General features: G+C 45.0%; 2 long non-coding RNA genes across 3 annotated transcripts in view; both read left to right on the forward strand.

Moving 5' to 3' along the window:
• The window catches only part of LOC310851834, a 16,910-nt gene extending 6,968 nt beyond the window's left edge, over positions 1-9,942 (forward strand). The window contains exons 2-5 of the long non-coding RNA XR_014567858.1: positions 904-993; positions 3,182-3,240; positions 5,602-5,694; positions 9,675-9,942. This is a non-coding gene — a long non-coding RNA (uncharacterized lncRNA). The remainder of the gene's footprint in view (positions 1-903; positions 994-3,181; positions 3,241-5,601; positions 5,695-9,674) is intronic.
• A 26-nt stretch (positions 9,943-9,968) lies between these two features.
• LOC310851860 lies at positions 9,969-13,730 on the forward strand. 2 transcript variants are annotated; one of them, XR_014567890.1, is made up of 3 exons: positions 9,969-10,067; positions 10,622-10,873; positions 13,400-13,730. It is a non-coding gene; the product is annotated as an uncharacterized lncRNA (long non-coding RNA). The 2 variants fall into 2 exon arrangements; XR_014567891.1 differs by lacking the exon at positions 9,969-10,067 and having other exon boundaries at positions 10,199-10,873.
• The last annotated feature ends 1,779 nt before the right edge of the window (positions 13,731-15,509 follow it).

Raw genomic sequence — 15,509 nt, forward strand, 5'->3', positions numbered from 1 at the left:
GGCACCTCTTTTTCTAGAAAAGTAGCAATGCATATGTTTATTAGAGTTTGGCCTCAATGAGCTCTGAGAGCAACTGTTTGCTGACCAAGTTGGGAATGTTCTGAAATGCCATAGTTATCGACTTTGCAAGATGGAAGCCTGTGCTATAGAGCTTTTTTTGCTGACGTCCAATAGAAGAGAAGAAGAGGAGTTTGGATTTTATATCCCGCTTTATCACTACCCGAAGGAGTCTCAAAGCGGCTAACATTCTCCTTTCCCTTCCACCTCCACAACAAACACTCTGTGAGGTGAGTGGGGCTGAGAGACTTCAAAGAAGTGTGACTGGCCCAAGGTCACCCAGCAGCTGCATGTGGAGGAGCGGGGAAGCGAACCCGGTTCACCAGATTATGAGACTACCGCTCTTAACCACTACACCACACTGGCTCAATAGGGCGATGGGCTTCGCTATGGCGGCCAAATGCCTACTTTATCAACAGCATGACAAATAAGTTAGTTTTGCAAACATTCTGTTCTGCTGTAATTAGTTGTTTTTTCTACATAGTCCACACAATCTATGTGTTGCATTTCTCCTTGCCCTGCTGAAAACCACTTACTGAGAAACTGGTTTCAATCCGAAAATAAAGAAGGTTGGTTCTGCATTACCCTGCAGTGTCATATAATCATACAATTGTAGAGTAGGAAATTGTGTCCGTTTGTAGATGGTTCCAGCAATTGAGGAGGGGGGTGTAACCACACCTGCCTAATTCCGTTGTGGGTGGACTAATAACCAAGATTGCAGTCACCGCTTCCTCCATCATTCACCTGGGCCATGTGCAGGGAGGAAGAGGAGTGGTTAATCCTATCACAAGGGGAGGGGTTTATAATGTGTTTCAACTAATCACACCCCACCCTTGTGCACAGCAGGATCTAGAATCAATTTTGATTGAAAGCATGTTGAAGATGAGCATGAACAGTTCCGGACTGAGATGAACTATATTTTTGTGCTCCAAACAGGTTAGTGTGTCCGCAGCCTGACTATGCTATAGTTAATGACAGCCTACCTGGCACTAATCATTTGGCAGTAGGTGACTGAGCAGATCTTACTCTGTGCACAGGAAATACTCATTAGGGACCAGGCTCCTCCTTTTCTGCTGGTTATCTGGGCAGTGCAAGATCTTTCCTCATCCAAACCATCTGCTGCCTGTATCCAGAAGCTGGCTTTGATCACATCCACACTATAAATGTAAAGCACTAATACCACTTTAACAGTCAGGGCACTGAAACAAGTGTTTGCCATAAATATTTATCATATTCTGGTTGCCTAGGGAAAAGTACTGGTTGCAGCATTAGAAGTGCTCATGATGACTTGGGCTGACTGCTAGAAGTGGCTTATGTTCATAGATGAGCAACTAAATCTCTGTCACAAACTACTTTTGGGATGAATTCCAGAGAGGCAGCTCCATTCGTCTGTTGCGACAAAAAAACATCAAGGATCTTTGTAGCACCTCAGTGACTAACAGTTTTATTCAATGAATTATTTACTTATGAGGAATATTTATAGCCCGTCCTTTAGCCCAGCGGATGCCGGGGTGGGGTGCAAAATACAGAATGCAGTCACATAAAACAAAAATACAGTGGTACCTCGGGTTAAGTACTTAATTTGTTCCGGAGGTCCGTTCTTAACCTGAAACTGTTCTTAACCTGAAGCACCACTTTAGCTAATGGGGCCTCCTGCTGCCGCCGCGCCGCCGGAGCACGATTTCTGTTCTTGTCCTGAAGCAAAGTTCTTAACCCGAGGTACTATTTCTGGGTTAGCAGAGTCTATAACCTGAAGCATATGTAACCCGAGGTACCACTGTACAAACCACTGAAAACCAGTTTAAACAATAAGAACACACACACATAATACAATGAAAATGCCTTTGCAAATAAGTAAATCTCTTACTTATAGGAGCCAGTGTGGAGTAGTGGTTGGAGACCAGGGTTTGAATCCCCCCCCCCCCCCGCCGCCGCCTTGGTCATGAAGCTCACTGGATGACCTTTGGGCCACTCACCGCCTCTCAGCCTAACCTACTCCACAGGGTTGTTCTGAGGATTAAATGAGGGGGAGGACTAGTGTTTGTCACCTTGAGTTCCTTAGAGAAAAAAGGTGGGATATACAGTGGTACCTCAGGTTAAGTACTTAATTCATTCTTGAGGTCTGTTCTTAACCTGAAACTGTTCTTAACCCGAAGCACCACTTTAGCTAATGGGGCCTCCCGTTGCCGCCAGAGCACAATTTCTGTTCTCATCCTGAAGCAAAGTTCTTAACCAGAGGTACTATTTCTGGGTTAGCGGAGTCTGTAACCTGAAGCGTCTGTAACCTGAAGCTAACCCGAGGTACCACTGTACATGCATTAAATAAATGAATAAATAAAACTTGGCACCAAAATGATGGAAAGTGTCAGCAAAGCAGCACTACGGAGAGGGCTCTTTCTTGCTTCATCACATAATGAGACTACCCCACACAGCGGAATGCAAAGAAGAGCTTTCTCTGCACATCTTACAGCACGAGAGGATCTCCTTACTATGCCACAATCCATCCAGGTTAGTCTTTGCAACACCGTAAGGCTGTTTGTTGTTTACATCTTAGGGATGCAGTTCCTCTCCATTTCTCCACCCCCTTAAGGATTCCACTGCTGCTTTGACTTCCTTTGAATTCCAAGCAGATAGGTTTGTTTTTATTCTAAGCTGGCGGGCCTGTGAGAGCATCATCACAATGATATGCAGAGTGTCACCATGTGGCTTAAAGCAATCACTTTTCCTGGGCCAGCATCTCTTGGGAAGAAATACAAAGCAGTTGTGGTAGGCTGGAGCGGCTTAAATTTCAACTCATACCACCCACATTAATTAACAATGTACATATTCCAGTCTAGTGAGGTAGGCAACCAGTTAATAAGCCTTCGCCACATGAAAGAAGCATGCACAATAGTGCTGTGACTTTTAAAAAAATATAAAACTGTTGCTGTCTATCTATTTTGCACTGATGTGGTGATTTATCTTTTTTAAACACAGTGATTCCCAAACTCCCCCCCCCCCCCTCATAAACCACTTGAAAGTTGCTAAGCATCTTAGCAGATCACTAAATGACTTCCTGGCCTGTTGTAGCAACTGCTGTACTAGATAGTGCATGAATATTAATTGCATTATTATTTTTTTACAGGTATGCTGTGGACCAGCTGAATGAAGCTTGTGACCGGGATCTTGACTCCGCTATTAACGGTAGATGAATCTCAAGCGCTGTCCATTCCTGTTGTGTTCCTTGAGCAGGTAGTCGTGGACCAAGTCTAGGCACTCTTGGAGGAAACAGATTTTCTAGATCCATTTCAATTGGGGTTTGCGCCAGGTTTCGGCACAGAAACTGCTTTGGTCAGCCTGTATGATGAGCTCTTTTGGGAGAGAGACGGGGGAAATGTGCCACTGTTAATTTTTCTTATAAAAAACAAATTTAAAACACTTAATTGATGCAACAAAAAACAGCATAAAATACAGTATAAAATGTGAATAACAATAAATTCAGAATTCAAAAATCAATTTTGGGGGGAAATCCATCCAATAAACATTGGATGATCACCAGGGCTAGCTGGCTAAATTAGTCCTATTTGGGCCAGCAAGGAGACCAGGGGAGAATTAGCTGGGGATCCCAGAGCGGGTAATCTTCATAAAAAGGGGAAGGGAGGGGAATAAAAGATCAGGCTAAGTTCAAATTGAAAGCCAGGCGGAATAGCTCTTACAGGCCCTGTGGAAGGAAGTTAAATCCTGCAGGGCCCTGGTCTCATGGGACAGAACATTCCACCATTTATTCCATTTCTTCTTCAACCTCTCAGCAACTTTTGATACCATCGACCATGGTACCCTCTGGAGCAGCTATCTGAGTTGGAGGTAAGCTTTGCAGTGGTTCTGGTCCTCCTTGGATGGCCATTCCAAGAGGGCGATGCTTCAGAAGTGCTCTTCGGCCCTGTGGATCCTTCAGTGTGGGCTTCCTCAGCATTCAATTTTATCTCCTATACTGTTCAACATCTACATGAAATTGCTGAGTGGGGTTATCCAGAGTATGTTGTCAGCAATATGGTGATGACACACAGCTCTACTTCTCCTTTAAATCCACAGGTGGGGCAGTACTGGGTTGATGTCTTGCCTGAGTAATGGACTGGATGAGAGCCAACAAACTGAAGCTCAATCCAGATAAAACTGAGGCACTCTTAGCGGGTGGTTCCCTAGACCGGATGGATGAAAGGTTGCCAGCTCTTGAGGGGGTTACACTCTCTCTGAAGGAGTGGGCCAGGTGGTTTACCAGGACAAGATAGTTTGGGCATATGACACCGATCCTGGCCTGACAGCACTGGCTGCCAAATAGTTTCCGGGCCCAATTCAAAGTGCTTGTTTTGACCTATAAAGCCTTAAACGGCTCAGGACTGCAATTCCTTAAGGACCACCTCTCTCCATATGATCCAACCTGGAACATGAGATCATCATCTGAGCCCCTTCTTGGTGTGCCCCGTTCAGAGAGGTGCAGAGGGTGGCAGCACAAGAATGGCCCTTTTCTGTGGTGGCTCCTCGATTGTGGAATGCTTTACCAAGGGATGTTTGCCTGGCACCTTCATTATGCATCTTTAGGCGCCGGCAAAAACGTTTCTCTTCAAAGAGGCATTTGCATTGTGATCTTCAGGTGAAGGGCAGTACAGTGGTACCTTGGTTTAAGAACAGCTTAGTTTATGAACAACTTGGATTAAGAACGCTGCAAACCCGGAAGTAGGTGTTTTGGTTTGGGAACTTTGCCTAGGAATAAGAACATGTTTCGCGTCCTGTTGAGTGCGTTCCATTTGTAAATTGAGTCCCCCACTGCTATGGGAAACCACGCCTTGGTTTAAGAACGCGTTGGTTTAAGAACGGACTTCCGGAACAGAATAAGTTTGTAAACCAAGGTACCACTGTATACAAATTTAATAAATAATAACATAAAGTTCTTCCATTGCACTAGATTGACAGAGCACTTCAATCCTTTTTAATTTTGCAAACCTAAATTTCCAATATGTGCTTGATTCCCTCCTGCAAAATAGTGATAGTCTGGAGGCTTCCTTAGTTTATATATATTTGTTTGTTGTCTTAAGAGGATTTCTCTCTCTCTGAAAGGCAGGATATCATTTTTGCTAAATAAACAAAGCATTGTCTGCACTATGAATGATTAGCATTAATAAGATATTTGTCACACTCCTACTCGGAGCCAAGAACCGACAAAACATTTCCATGACTAGCATTGTCTGCAATCCTTGCAATGCCTTTTCTCCCTGGAAACACTTCCCCTTTCCCTTTGTCACGTGTTTTTATTAGTTTAGTCAAGGTATGCATTTAATCATTCTGTATCAGAGTTTGTTGCATCTGTTAGCCTTTTTCAAACTCCTTGCCTTAGGCAGGTGCCTTTACTCTATAACTTTAGACGACTGCAGAAACCGTTTTGTTTTTTTCAGCAAGCCTGCCCACACATAAAATTCAGTTATCTATATTTGTTTTGTTTTATTAGAAGTTTATCTGTGTTTTATTGATTAATAGTTTGTGTTTATTTGGGTTTGTTTCTTTTAACAGCCGTGGATTTTAGCCATGTTCTGTCAACAATTTCATCATGTATGCTGCTCAGAGAGCTTTGCGATTAAGAAATTGACAAATATTTCTAATTAAGTGAGTTTTATTTAAGTATTTTATTCCATTCATGAATCGTCAGCTACACTAGCCCTTCATCTGCCGTTTTCGTCAATTATCAGGACTGGAGCTCAAAGCGGGATTTGAACTGACAGGGTCATCAGAAGGTCAAGCAGTGATTTAGCCTGTGCACTAGCGCCACTACTGAGCACCAGCCAAGTCAGGGATGTACTACAAAACAATTAAACACACAGCAAAAAACCATTTTTAATTTCACAGGCCAGAGCAGGTCACATGAGAATCCATCAGGAAATCTGCCATTGAACAAGCCCTATGCTCAGTGGTGGCCAAAGTCTGTGGCAAGTGTGCCACAACAAGTCAAGCACAAAGCATGAGATTGTGCCACTCAAGGGCACACTACAGTGTCCAGTCCTCTCTGGTGTCCTGTGTACACACTCCTGTTTACTCTTTGTGGAGAGATTAGATGACGCCAGCTATTCACAAGCATTTATGCTGATTTGTTTGCGGGGAGGTTAGACAATGTCGCACCAAGCATTGTCTCACACTTTCCAGTGCCATTTTCCAATCACTTCTCTTAGCAGAAAATGTCCAATCTTTTGGAACAGCCCCAATAATCAGCTTTCATTGTGTAGCCTGAGTTCACCAGGATGTGATTGAATACCACCAAAAAATAGTGATGCTCTGGAAGCTCCCTGAGTGAATCAGCGAGCCATTACACTTGGAGACACATGAATCTGTTCTGAAAATTCATTTTATGAATAGGAACCTCGGAGGCTGCATTCAGGAGCAGTGAAAATGAAAGGTGAGGGGCTGCCCAACCATTTCCACCATTTGTTCATGCACAATTATTCTTTCCTACACTACTTTTCTCTCAGCAGCTGGGGAGTGCTGGGGAGATAAGGTTTATTCTGTATCTTTAAAATGTGAGGCAGCAGGTTCTGAGTGAAAAAATGCCAGAAAGGAAAATTGCTAAGCAGTCCCTCCAACCTATGCTGCAAACGCCAAGGTTGTTATTCAGTTATTTTTTTAAAAAAAAGCAAACAAGACTGGAGTTTGATGAATACATCTCCTATGTAATGTCTAGTCTAGTAGGGGGAAATATTTCTGGGTGCTTGAATTCCTTTGGTCAGGGAAACTTTCCTATAAATTACATCAAGCAAACACAAAGTGAACATCAGCACTTCCTGACCCTCTCAAGTGTCCCTATTTTCCAGGGATTTCCCTGATTTAGAGAAGCTTGTCCTGGTTTCTGGTTTGATGCTGGAATGTCCTGCTTTTCCTTAAAGGTAAAGGGACCCCTGACCATTAGGTCCAGTCGTGACCAACTCTGGGGTTGCGGCGCTCATCTCGCTTTATTGGCCGAGGGAGCCGGCGTACAGCTTCCGGGTCATGTGGCCAGCATGACTAAGCCGCTTCTGGCGAACCAAAGCAGTGCACAGAAACGCCATTTACCTTCCCACCAGAGCGGTACCTATTTATCTATTTGCACTTTGACGTGCTTTCGAACTGCTAGGTGGGCAGGAGCAGGGACCGAGCAACGGGAGCTCACCCTGTCGCGGGGATTCGAACTACCGACCTTCTGATTGGCAAGTTCTAGGCTCCGTGGTTTAACCCACAGCTTTTCCTTAGGACATTCCTATTTTCATTGGAAAAATCCTTGAGGGTATGCACTTCCTTATTCTGGAGTCCTATGAACCGCAGGTGGCCCTGGTTATATAATATATGCAGGTGTTACAGATTGAATCACCTGCATATAATACACTCCACACACATCCTCATCTCTGACTGGGCACACCTCAGTCACTGCACTTGCAACACACTCTAATCTCCTGAGTGGAGCACACACAGCTTATTCGTAAAGCAGGGATGAGGATCTGGGTCCAGCGACATATCGCCCAACAGCTGTGGGTCAATTTGGCAGGAGGCGGGACTCCCTACCTGTCAGTCACTGGCTGTTGCCCTGGTGTCAGGTGAAGTGTTTTCCTTTGCAGACCAGCTTGAAAAACCCTTCCTTTGCCCTTGATGTTTGAAATCAACATGTGCAGCTGATAGGCGGCAGGTGCTGCAGACCTCATGGTTTGTTTTCAAACTTCAAGAGCAAAGGAAGTCTTTCCCTTCACATTTCTCTTGCCCATGCTTCAGAACCAGATGATTCCAGCAGAGCTAGCTCCTTTGCAGTTGTGTCTTCACCTGCCCCACACCTGGTGTCACACATACCTGGTAATGGCAGGTATGGGAGCAGGCTGGCACGGTTTGGGGAAAACTGCCTTGTGAGCCTAATTAGGATACCTGCCAGACTTAATTTGCCTTGGGGGGGGCTGGATGTTCCCCACCACTGTCGTAAAACCTATGTTTCGTACTCGGAAGTTTCAATTCCTGACAACTCCACCTGATAGATCTCTGTAACGAGGGTTGGAAAGTCTGTTACGATATGAAAGCAATGCAGCTGCAAAGTGCTAGCTTGAAAAGTAAACATGACGGGAATGTTGGGACTGCCCATGGGAAACAGAGGGACAGTCATTTCACAGTGCGAAGCACCGGAATTAGCTCAGAGTGTAATATGAGCTCTTCCGTTTGTTCCTGTCCAGGAAGTACAGGAAGGGTTTTGTTTCTACACTGCTGGAGTTTGAAGAGAGCAGTCCTGTTTTTTGTAACGTTGCAAAGACAGAAATAAAGGCATGTAAATACGTTTCTGTCTATCTCTTTCCCCTGCCAGGGGGGCAGGAAAGAGGGGGCGTGTTCTTCTCACGTTTGAGAAGAATCGCCTATCGAGACCTTGCCTGTGCTTGCTGGGAATGCAGCCAGGGAGGTCAACAGGGAATCAAGCCGGGTGCATGGGATTGTTGCCAGTTTCTCCTGATATGGGCTTGAATTCCCGACAAAGTCTACCTGGGACAGTCATGCCAATCAGAGCACACAAGACTATGCTAGACAGAACAATGGCCTGATTGGTGTAATGACAGCCCTCCTCCCAAGTAAACAGCCTTATTTTCCCAGAGTTGGTGTGCTAAGAGGGCCTTGCACCCACACGCACACCCCGCAAACAAGAAAAATAGTTTTTTAAGGTTTCTGCTTTGTTTGTAAGGTTCTGGGATGCTCCCACGAGATCTTGCAGAGTCATGCAAGTTCCTGCAAGAGCATCCCAGAGTCTGGCAAGCAAGGCAGAGAGCTTAAAAGCTCCTTCCGCACTGGGAAAACCCAGTGCCAAAAGAGCTTTTAAGCGCTCCACCTTCCAGCATTTAAATTGTTTGATTTCAACCCACCAGCCTCCAACCAGGTAATTTGAAAATGCACAAGTTAAATGCGGTTGTACAGTGGTACCTCAGGTTACATACGCTTCAGGCTACATACGCTTCAGGTTACAGACTCCGCTAACCCATAAATAGTACCTCGGGTTAAGAACTTTGCTTCAGGATGAGAACAGAAATCGTGCTCCGGCGGCGCAGCAGCAGCAGGAGGCCCCGGTTAGCTAAAGTGGTGCTTCAGGTTAAGAACAGTTTCAGGTTAAGATCAGACATCCGGAACGAATTAAGTACTTAACCTGAGGTACCACTATACTGGATTGTTAATTTGCAAATAAGCAAGCCATGCTAGTATCCATCAGGATCAGTTCTCCCAGTCACTTGTAAAGCATTCTCCTTCACTGGCCAAACAGTCAAAGCTAGAGTGGACAGATGCCAAAAAATGAACAGGGCTCCTTCACCTTTAATAGTGATATGGATGGGGCTCCTGCACCTTTAATTGTCGCATAGAAGAGATAATTTCATCCAGTGCAGCTCGTCATGCGCTATATACCTGCTGGAATTCTCTCTTCTACATGAATAGTGAACATGACCTCTTTGTCACCTGGCCACCCTATTCAAAGCTCCTTAAGCTCTCCCCTACTTCTCCAGCCAGACGAGGCTCTCTCATTCATTGTAGTAGTCGCTACTGTAGATTTCTAAATGAATCAAATATTACAAAAACAGCATCCATCTCCACTTGTCTCTCCTCCATAGGAAGCCAAACCCAAGTAGTGTTTTCTCAGAACATATCACATCTCAGGAAAGTGGGGAGAGCACATAACAGTATTCAAATCCGACTGGGCCAAATTTGCAAGCAATTGTGATGCACCTCAGGAAAGGTAATTTGCTTAAGGACAATGGATGATTCTAAGATTATAAGAACTGTTTGGAATTTTATTAGCATGATTTATGTTTCCATTGAAGGATGCACCAAGTGGGTGTGTCGGATGTTTGAACTCCTAAGTCAATTTTAAAAGATGAATTGCAGACTTGCCCTAAAGGAAACAATCTAATGAGCTGTGTTTTACTTAATTGGATTTACAGTACAGTCTTCCATGTGTGTACTCAGAAGCAAGCACCATCGAGTTCAATGGAGCTTATATCCAGGTATATATCTTTAGGATTACACCCCATTTCATATTAACTGAGGCAGTGATGAGGGACCTGTGTATACCCACAAGTGTCCCAGAAGAAAGAGAAATCCTATTTTTTTTAAATCATGGGAGAATGGTGGCCATTTTGCTTGCTGTGACCTCGCTCAATTTCCACTTGAAAAAAAGTGAAATGAGCATGAGATCACAGCACCCCAAACTCTTGCGATAAAAAAGTTGAATCTGGCGTCCTAGATTTTGGCTTCTAAGTGTTGGAGGGTATGCCTGTGAACATCAGTTACTTTTGGACCCAACTCCCATCAATCCCAGACAGCATGGCCAACAGCCAGGGAAGGTGGGAGTGGTTGTCCCACAATATCTGGAAGGCCACAGGTTTCCCCATCCCTGAGTTAAGAGACAGCCAAATCTCAAGAGTACAAAGGCCTGGAAGCTCTGTAATACTACATCCAGAATAAGAGGCAGCATGAGTCTGAATACTGGTAGCTGAAGCTCACAAATAGGGGAGTGCTATTGCTGTTGTGTCTCACTCTCCTCTAATTGTCTCTTGAGCCCACAGACTGCAGCAAACAGAGGCAGGATGCTGTGTGGCTCGGCACAGGTTATTCCCCAACTAACCCAGCAAGGAAATCATTTTTCTGGGAACCTTAAGTCACACACCACACAAGTCCCTCCAAGCTAGCCACTAGCTTCCTTGCTTCAGCCTGAAAGCACACCCATTCCCGTGCAGGAACCCAAGGCTCTTTCTCAACCACCCAGTGACTCCCCAAGCCAACGTTATCCTGGTGTCTAAGAAATGGGCAGGTAGGAAGAGTATGCAAGAGGAAGGGAGAAGGTGACAAAGAGAGATTATGGGCACAGTAATTACACATAATAGCATTCCACACATTAGCATCAGGAAAATAAAGTAATTTTAAGAGATTAATTCCTGAATGATGCCTGAGCATCCTTTTAGGAGCATCCTATCATCCTCGCTGCAGTGTTTACTTCATTGCCCAGAGGACTGGCACATTTTAATTTTAAAGAAAATTAAGCTAGTCAGATGCAAGGTCTAAAAAGACAAAGTGGCCCCATGCCAAATGCTCACTTGTAAGGTGGCTGTATGCAACATATCTTCTTCTTCTTCTCCTTCTTTCTTCTTCTTCTATTTATATACCGCTCTTTATCCAACAATCCCAGGGCAATGTACAGCATATTAAAATCTAGGCATTTCAGCCAGAGTAGTCCAGCAAACAGAAAGATGTATTTGGATGCAGTTTCTGTCTCAGCGCTGCCACTGGCTCAAAATCTATGTGGCCTTGGTCAAGACATTCTGTAATAGTTCCCTGTTTAAAATGGGGGGATCAGGCTTGCTCTACACACACAGTAGAACCAGTGAAGGTGGTGAATGTCCTGTGTAAGTGCTTGGAGGCGGTTGGAGGATGGATGGCGGCTAACAAATTGAGGTTGAATCCTGACAAGACAGAAGTACTGTTTTGGGGGGACAGGGGGCGGGTGGGTGTGGGGGACTCCCTGGTCCTGAATGGGGTAACTGTGCCCCTTAAGGACCAGGTGCACAGCCTGGGAGTCATTCTGGACTCGCAGCTGTCCATGGAGGCGCAGGTTAATTCTGTGTCCAGGGCAGCTGTTTATCAGCTCCATCTAGTACGCAGGCTGAGACCCTACCTGCCTGCAGACTGTCTCACCAGAGTGGTGCTTGCTTTAGTTATCTCCCACTTGGACTACTGCAATGTGCTCTACGTGGGGCTACCTTTGAAGGTGACCCGGAAACTACAATTAATCCAGAATGCGGCAGCTAGACTGGTGACTGGGAGTGGCTACCGGGACCATACAGTATAACACCGGTCCTGAGAGATCTGCATTGACTTCCAGTACGTTTCCAAGCACAATTGAAAGTGTTGGTGCTGACCTTTAAAGCTCTAAAGGGCCTCAGTCCTGTATACCTGAAGGAGCGTCTCCACCCCCATCATTGAGCCCAGACTCTGAGGTCCAGTTCCGAGGGCCTTCTGGCGGTTCCTTCATTGCGAGAAGTGAAGTTACAGGGAACCAGACAGAGGGCCTTCTCGGTAGTGGCACCCACCCTGTGGAACGCCCTCCCATCTGATGTCAAGGAAATAAGCAGCTGTCCTATTTTTCAAAGACATCTGAAGGCAGCCCTGTTTAGGGAAGTTTTTAATATTTAATGCTGTATTGTTTTTAACAATCGATTGGGAGCCACCCAGAGTGGCTGGGGAAACTCAGCCAGATGGGCGGGGTATAAATAATAAATTGTTGTTGTTGTTGTTGTTGTTGTTGTTATATAAGTGGTAGAATGGATTGGTTCAGGCCGTTGAGAGCGGCTCACATTCTCAGTGCCTCCCTATGTTTAAGAAAGATACCTGCAAGTTTTTTGGGGAGGAGCTAAGCAATTACTGTTCTGTCCCAGATCATCCCTATTATGATAGTTTCTACTTGAAGGGAATTTTCCAAGCAGGCGAGCATTAAAAATGTGATCTGGCAGCAGCAGCCTAGAGTGCTACAGTCCATTCTGCCACGTCATAACTCTAGCATCTTTGTGCTTCGCAGCCAGCCATGATAGCTAGGTGGTCTCTCCTGTGATGGAAGCAGTACAAATTCTGGGAAAAAATGCTGTCACCCATATGATCTCTTGTTGGCTTCCCATAGGATCCGGTTGCCCACTGTGAGAACAGGTTGCCAGACTAGATGGTCCTTTAACCTGATCCGACAGGGCTTTCTTCTTATGTTCTTCCTTGCAGCCTTGTTCAGGAATTCTAAAAAAAAAAAACAAAATCAGTGCAGTTTTGAAATCAGTGGTTAAAATCAGTGCAGTATTGAAAGGTTTGAAATGTTGTCCAGTTGTTTGCAAACATATGGAGGAAACCTGCTCCTTGATCTCAGGAACCATCATGCAATATTTGATTAAGATCAATGCAGTTTTGAGAGATTCAGTCTGCTATGTTGATAAATTGTGTCCAAACACAGGTGAAAACTAGCTCCTTAGTTGAGTGCAAAATTTAGTTACGGTATCTTAACAGGTGTTTAAATTCATAGTAAGTGTTAAGTGTCAAAGTTATCCAGAACTCTTAATCAGGCCACATGGTAAGCAAAATGGGGACAGGAAGGAGTAAGAAAAAAATGTTGATTATTGTTGGAGCCATTTTATTTATTTGCTTATTTATATCCCACCATTTGTCTCCAAGAGACACAGAGCCAGCATTTTGTCACAGTCTCTGTTTGATGCTTTGCAGATTTCCAGTTGTGTCTGTGAGAGTTCTGCACACTGTTTCATAACGTTTTGTTTGGGCTAATAAAAGTTCCCCCCTAAAGCAGATTTTGGAATTTTCCAAATGATAACACCTTGAGGAGTGAGGAACCTGTCGTTTTTCCAGATGCTGTTGGACTACAACTCATTCCTGACTACTAGCACTGCTGGCTGACAGAAGCAGGGAAGTCACAAGTTCCACATCCATGACTAGACAAACTGTAAGTGGGTTTTGCAATCTCTGAATGGGACAAAGCAGCAACCCTGCAAGTTCTGGATGAACTCTTCCACCCACTTTGACTGCTGTGTATCTCCACCCAAGGCAGTAAGTTTGTGTACCCACTTATCTCTATGGCTTAATCGATAAGACACATTAAAAAAACTTATTTGTTACATGAAGAGATGTTAAAGCGGCAGTGCAAGGAATGGATGCCAAACGGTTTAAGAACAGTCCTGTTTAAGAACGATTCGGTTTACAAACTCCGCAAAACCGAAAATAGTGTGCCAGTTTGAGAACTTTACCTCGGTCTAAGAATGGAATCTGAACGGTGGCAGGGCACCGGGAGGCCTAATTAGGGAAAGCGCACCTCGGTTTAAGAACAGTTTCAGTTTAAGAATGGACTTCCGGAACGGATTAAGTTCATAAACCAAGGTATCACTGTACTAAAAATCAGTTAAATAATGGATTAAAGGTAAAGGGAACCCTGACCATTAGGTCCAGTCGTGGCTGACTCTGGGGTTGCAGCGCTCATCTCGCTTTATTGGCCGAGGGAGCCAGCGTACAGCTTCCGGGTCATGTGGTCAGCATGACTAAGCCGCTTCTGGCAAACCAGAGCCGCACACGGAAACATTGTTTACCTTCCCACCGGAGTGGTACCTATTTATTTACTTGCACTTTGACGTGCTAGGTTGGCAGGAGCAGGGACCGAGCAACGGGAGCTCACCCCGTCACGGGGATTCGAACCGCCGACCTTCTGATCAGGAAGTCCTAGGCTCTGTGGTTTAACCCACAGTGTCACCCGCATCCCAAATAATGGATTACCTGACCCCCAACTGTAATTTTTCACATTAAGAACTAGTTCATGACTGTTTGTTTGTTTGTTTGTTTGTTTTTGCTTGCTTGCTTGCTTGCTTGCTTGCCTGAAGCATTTCTAGGTAGTCTTTCAACAAAGTTCCCAGGGTGACTAACATGAACAGAATATAAAACCATTACACACACACACATCACACATCACAGAATAAAAGCAGCAACAATCATAAAATGTCACCCAGAATTACAGGGATACATATACACACCTGTAATTCAGGACGATATTTCATGCATCTGGCAAAGTAATCTGTAATCCATGAGAACTTTTGCCACACACAAAAATTGTTGGCCTTTAAGCTTCCACAGGACTCTGGTCTTTTTCAGAGGACAACTACTTTATCGAGAATTAGTCTGGATTTGTTTGCACGTTTGGAAGAGGTTAGATGACATTGGCTGTTTAATGAAGGTGAATGCTCATAGGTGAGGTTACGTGACGTCAAAACAGGTTATCCCACAAGTCCCAGCGCATTTCCCCATCACTTTCTCTGTTGCAAAAAGTCTGATCTTTTGAGGAAGGAGGTCTGTTGCACAAGAGTTCCAAATCGACTTCAGTTGTTCAGCCTGAATTTTCCAGTGTGTGAATGAATCCTAGCCAGGGGGGTGGAAATGGTCTGGAAGCACCCTTTGTTGTTTTTAATGCAAAAAAGTTAAAAGCCCTGGACTGGATTACCCTAGGGGTCCCTTCCAACTCTGCAATTCGATGATTTGCTCTCAGCAATTCCATTCCATGAGTGTCTCTCAGGTACTATGGTCACCTTTCAGCCTCATCACCTTTGGGACGTGGGTGGCGCTGTGGACGCGGGTGGCGCTGTGGGTTAAAGCACAGAGCCTAGGACTTGCCGATCGGAAGGTCGGCGGTTCGAATCCCCATGACGGGGTGAGCTCCCGTTGCTCAGTCCCTGCTCCTGCCAACCTAGCAGTTCGAAAGCACGTCAAAGTGCAAGTAGATAAATAGTTACCGCTCTGGCGGGAAGGTAAACGGCATTTCCGTGCGCTGCTCTGGTTCGCCAGAAGCGGCTTAGTCATGCTGGCCACATGACCCAGAAGCTGTACGCCGGCTCCCTCGGCCAATAAAGCGAGATGAGCGC

Source organism: Podarcis gaigeae (genome assembly GCF_964106915.1).
Source record: "Podarcis gaigeae genome assembly, chromosome: 8".
NCBI lineage: Eukaryota > Metazoa > Chordata > Lepidosauria > Squamata > Lacertidae > Podarcis > Podarcis gaigeae.